Source organism: Haliotis rubra, unplaced genomic scaffold (genome assembly GCF_003918875.1).
Source record: "Haliotis rubra isolate DU_JTF1 unplaced genomic scaffold, ASM391887v1 Scf114, whole genome shotgun sequence".
Taxonomy (NCBI): Eukaryota; Metazoa; Mollusca; class Gastropoda; order Lepetellida; family Haliotidae; genus Haliotis; species Haliotis rubra.
In genome coordinates this window covers 1,600,843-1,606,842 of record NW_025765048.1, presented here as the reverse complement: position 1 = coordinate 1,606,842, position 6,000 = coordinate 1,600,843, and the positions used below count along the sequence as shown (strand labels likewise).

Below are 6,000 nucleotides of genomic sequence, written 5' to 3'. Positions count from 1 at the left end.
CGTACCTGTACCCGTACTTCTATAGTGTCCGAACATGCCCACCCGGTATGGGTTGTGACTGACACACGCATGAAAAGTAATTTAAAAAGTGTATACTGTTTACGTTTCTGTCTTAAACACTGACTTGCACACTTTGCCATATTAAAATAGTTGGTGCTGTTGCTGCTACCACTACTACCAGGGAGACTATACATATAGTACATGTAGTATAGTAAATATAGACGGGATAATGTACGTTATATAACTTATCCCTTCTACTATACGTACTCCTCCTCCTCCTGTTACTACTACTACTACTACTACTACTACTACTACTACTACTACTACTACTACTAGTCCCTCATGTTGTCTTACTTAATCCCTGTTACATGTATATAAGTCGGTTCTGTGCTGTATTACTTTACTCTTGTTTGACAACGGTATAAGAAGCTATACCAAAACGTCGCATCATATCAATAAAGAAGTTTTTATCCATAAAGTATTATACTTTTCTATTATCCATCAACTTCTAAAATGCCAATCAAACATATTACTACTACTACTATTATTACTACTACTACTACTACTATTACTACTACCAAGACTACTACTACTATTCTATGCTTTGTTTGTTGTCGTTTCACGCCGCACTCAGCAATATTCCAGCTGTATGGCGGCGGTCTGTAGATAATCGAGTCATGAGCAGCATGACCATCGATCTACATGAATCTAAGGAACAGATGGTCGTGATATCGCCATTTGTGGGGCACCTTGTGTTCAGTTCTGCTACACTTAAATGTAGCATAGGATGGTATCAAATTTAACTTGGACCAAAAACAAAACCATCATCTCCGAACGTCTCCAATATGTATTTCGCATGTATTTTATGTCGCTTCTTTGAATATGTCCCACCAATGAGCTTAGAGTTACCGTCCTTCGAAAATGACATTCAGAACATCTCGGTATTTTCCGATGAATTTTGCAAAGTCTGCTGTACGCCGAGAAAAGAAAGGATGCAAAACGGTGTTTGATAGAATAACAAAATGGCGGGAGAGCAGGGGTTCGTCCAGGAAGCAGCGTCCTGAGACTATCGTCAGTATCATGCCACAGCTAATCTCAACTGCATATTTTCTGAAAGACGAATATGAAGCGGAAATCGTCATCACGGTACAGACTTTATATCTGCCTTAGAAACTGGTGACTAGGTGTTATGAGTATTATTGACTGCTGAAGATAATAATGTTCCACCCAGCTGCAAACAAATCAGCTGATCCATACTAAATTTAAAAATGTTTAGAAGAACACGGTAGTCGTCATCGAACTATCAAATGAAATAACGGAGGAGTGGGTCGAATGTAAAACAACTATATACTACACTGCTGTTTGTCTGACTATTTAAAAACTGTTGAGTAGACAATATACATTATAAAGGCAATATTCTTCATGGATGACAACTTACTTCATTTATTCTGTTCTGTCAGCTGGCCAAACAAATAAGGATCTATATTGAATAATAAAGAAGTTGTCATGATAAAATAAATTGTCCATTGTCCGTGATGGAGCATCTTGCCATTAATTTTAGACTGGGCATGTTTATACTTAGCTCAGAATGTATGTGGCCTGCTATATGACTTCTTTGAGAGGCATTTTAGAAGTTGTAAAGATGAAGGAAAACCAAGTTCTATGGATAGTCAACTTTTTCATTATTTTCATTTATGTGACTTGCCTTTCTGATTTCATTTCACAGTTAGAAACCATTGTTGTAGGGTTTTGTTATAGACTATAAATAATTAGTCTCTGTAAACATTATTTTGATAAAAACAAAAAAAATCCAATTCAAATTGAAAAGGAACTGTTATACTGTTGTATGATAGGGTGCTTTATGTAAAGACAATCATATCACAGAATGAACATCATTTGCAACCATGCACTGTTAATCAGGCTGGCTGAAACTACAACATGAACTGGTTTTGATATCCTGTCAAGTAGTGTGGACTTGTCTTGGTTACCGGGTACTGATCTGTATTCCAGGGTACACTGGTGTATGCTGAAACATGACTGTGGTACTTATCTGTATAGTGTTCCAATGACCCTGTCAGTGAAAACAACTTGATAATGTGGACTAGTTATATTAAAGGTGTCTAATACTAGTAGCATTTAACATTTTACTGGATATTGCTTTATGTCATTACTGGTTGGGTTCATAGACTTTCTTGGTTGTTTCTGTCCTGGCTGTTTCTGTCTTTCCAAGATAACATTTTGCCATTCAAAAAATGCTGATCTATACATTATCTTCTTTATTGCTTATTGTAAACAGCTTTTACTGGATCTATTTAAGTGATTTTGTGCTTTTTATTAAACAGGTTAACTGACAACGTTTAGAATATTTAGAGTTAATCATTTCAGTTATAATGGCTGTTTAATATATTTGTAAGATGTGGACATATTCTGGGTCTTGATAAAAGCTGTGGAAAAACATACTTGTAGTCAGGGGCTCCGGGTTTTGTTTGTAAATAATAAACATGAATACCTTTACAACAAATAAACTATCCAACCACTCAATAATCATATGCTAGTGATGGCTGTAGACTGTTAACAGTTTTAATGTTGTCTTGAACACTGGCTTCCTGTAATGTTCTGTAATTCATATCTAAAGATGATAAACATATTTTCAACAATGTCGGAATATAGTTGTATGCTGGGACAGTGGTATTTTAAGATGCAAGTAAATTAAGTTCTTAAGTTTTCTGTCAAGTTCATTGACTCTTTTATTGATCTGGGCAGGTACAGGTGGTCTCATTGCAATATGTGTTTTCTGATAGCAGCAATCTCAAAACAAGGTCAGATAGGAAGGACTTCATTCTTTCTTTTTCAACATTTTCTAGTATGTAGAACTGATTGCTCTGCCCTGTGTCACTGTAAGTTCATGTGATGCATCCTAACTTGACATGTCCTGTATGTTCTGGGAAGATATTTGCAAGAAACAAGTGACAGGTGAATGTCTTCATTTGTACGGTACTCCGTCTTTAAGCTTGAATTCACAGAAGAACTCCATTTTTGTTATATATTTGTATATTTTGTCAGGCATCTAATTTTCACAAAAAGAATGTCACTAGCAGTGTGCGAAATAGTTTCAAAATTTTGCCAGTTGGGCTAACTATGCCTGAAAGTTACTAGCCCCCAAAATAATTCACTGGCCCGAAATTTGAATGTAGACACGGGCTTCATAATTAAGCTGCTAATATGATGTACATTTGTATCAGGCCATAATCTTGCATGATTTAAAAGTGTATAATAACTTAACAAGGTGGAGAGAGTGATATATTTACAAAATGATCCCATGAAAATTTACTAGCCTGTCGTGCCAGTGACTGTGGAGATTTACTGGCCCAACTGGATTTTTACGAGCCACAGGCTAGCGGGCCAGTGACTATTTCGAACACTGACTGGTGGGGACTGTTTCTCTGTTTCATTTTTGTCCATCAGCACAAAGTAGCATCCAACATGAATGTTGTTAGTTTGTCATCATTTCACTCACAACAATCAGTGATGTTCATTGAAGCAGAGCAGTCTATACATGGTAGAAGTTTGTAAACTCAATGCACTGCACACAGTAGAATAATTCAGCATAGCAATTCTCGCAGTGCTGCGTGCAGCCATCGAAATGTTTAATAACACAGATGATAAGTGTATTTATGTGAGTGTTATTACAATGGGGACTCCTGTGATCGAGAAAATGATGGATAAAAGTCAAATCACATAATAGTTAAAAAAGATTAGCATTAGAAGAATTATAAAGTCAGCATGGTCAGGCATTTGGTTGTCATGAATAGCCCAACTTGAGAAACATCATTTGTGTGTGAATTTTTGTGCAGATCTAGCTTAAACTATAGAGAAAATAAGGAAACTTGTTAATGTTAAAATGTTTTCCCCAAATGTACCTGTACATAGAAAATATATTGCCATGTGTATTGTTTGAAAGGTGCATTGCGATATACTGATATACTGTTAAATGGTAATACTGTATAGCCAGATGATGTGGCTTAAGGGGTATCATCAAAACGGACCGCTGTTAAATGGACCAGATAATGCTGTACTTCTTTTCTTCTGTTTTTATTCATTATGTGTCCATCAGGGCTACAGATAAGGGGCGTACAGGCGTAATGTACACCTCAAAATCAATTAAGTACGACATAATATAAGATTTCAAGCGTATCGTGTATGCACATAAATACCTTTGTACGTCTAGCATTTAATTTCCGTGCGTATCGTGCAAATGGAAATCTATTTCGGATAAATACTTCTTGTTAAGTTTCTTTTGCGAAACACGATTTGACACATAAGGAAACTCCGACAGTAGGAATCCCTTGCGTTGCCATGCAACGATATGCGTCACTATTTTTCGATTGGCTAAAAACTACACTTCCTATTTATATCAAGTCGGACCTGACATTTCTCGCATCACACAGTCGCCCAGTTATTTCTCACGCGTCTTCAAATACAAATACATGGTTGGAAATAGTGATCGATGAATCGTCCAGACAAACCACATCAACTCGCTCACACAAAAACATGTCAGTACTCCTTCAAAATTCTTAGTACACCTCCACTTGCAATATGATGTGTAAGTACACTCACACCCCCAAATGTTATCTGGATCCCTGGTCCATTGTCCTTTATAGCGAGGGACAGGCCATTTATTAAAGGGTTTGGTGGATCAGAGGGACAAACGAGGGACAATCACCCCAAAACATGAGTCTCCAGGTGAGGTATAAGACACATGTTTGGGAAGGGTCATGACAATAACAGCGTTGTGTAGTAAGATATTGAGGGCATTTACCTTAAGATTTATTGTGACAATATTCTGATATTTCTCTGGTCTGTTGTGACAAACAGTGGTTCAATATGAACATTTGTTTGTGATCATACCATCACATAACATCACCAAGTGACATCCCAGGTCTTTGTTTATGTCACAGAACTTCAGACACTTGAAGTCTTGTGTAGCTGTTGTATCTGGATATCTTGTTTATTCATCTGAACTGGACATAGTTTCACCTTTAAAATATACCTGATCAAAATGTTTCCAGTAGTAGGACCATGAGTTCATTTAAACTTAAAACCTGAGTGAATTAAAGTCAGTGGTTTGAGAATTCACGTACCGTGTGTACAGTGAGACCCTCTGAAATCAGTGTTGCCTCTGAAATCACCTGTTTCCAGCATAACAAATCCTGGTTTAAGAGCTATGTCCCTTTAAATACACAGTCCTCAGTTGTTGGCAGTCAACCCTGTGTCCAGGAAGACAGGGTCTTGTTAATCAAGGTTTCACTGTACAAAGTATTTGATATATAAAGAATAAATTTCATTTTCTTACTGATTACTCATTCTGTTTACTTGCATGGTGGCATGTATGCAGATGTACTTTGCTCTGGTCTCACACTGCTTATGGCAGTCTGGGACTAAACCTTGAGTCAGTTAGCCCAAAATTAACGTCTCGTTTTCTGTAGATTTTCATTTTATTTTGTAGACTATCTCTAGTTTAGGTTACTGGACCAAACCAAAGTTTACTTTACTGTGGTTTCAGACTAGTGGCTTAGCTGCTGACTGTTCAAAAGATGAACATGTGTTGAATATGTTCTTGAACATCTTAGGGACATGGTAAGGAGTGTGTAGTTGACTAGTGTTGGTTAAAATCTCATAATTGATGATTGGTTCATTACAACCGATCAATCATCGAAAATAATTGGTTAGCGTCATTCATGAAGTGTGTTAATGCACAAAAATAAGGAAAAAACATGTAGTTCTTTGGGGGTTTTTTTGGGCAAAATTTCACATCTTTAAAGGATGACTAGTATGGAGGAACATAAATTTCTTAGAGTCTTTAAGATAAATTCAATCATGACTTGGAACGAGCTTGTAGTGCTTATGAAATGTAACAGACAAAACCAACCTAGTGAAAAATACTGTTAATGAAAACAAGTGTTCTAGAATTGTTTGTGTTCGATTATTAGAAAACATGAT

The 6,000-nt window shown here is 36.6% G+C and overlaps 1 protein-coding gene across 2 annotated transcripts in view; it reads left to right on the top strand.

The window, feature by feature from the left end:
- The first annotated feature begins 1,023 nt into the window (after positions 1 to 1,023).
- The window catches only part of LOC124252963 (SMC5-SMC6 complex localization factor protein 2-like), a 72,063-nt gene continuing 67,086 nt past the window's right edge, over positions 1,024 to 6,000 (top strand). For both annotated transcript variants that reach the window (XM_046686686.1, XM_046686669.1), the window contains exon 1: positions 1,024 to 1,146. The gene's annotated coding sequence lies outside the window, so the exon portion shown is untranslated. The remainder of the gene's footprint in view (positions 1,147 to 6,000) is intronic.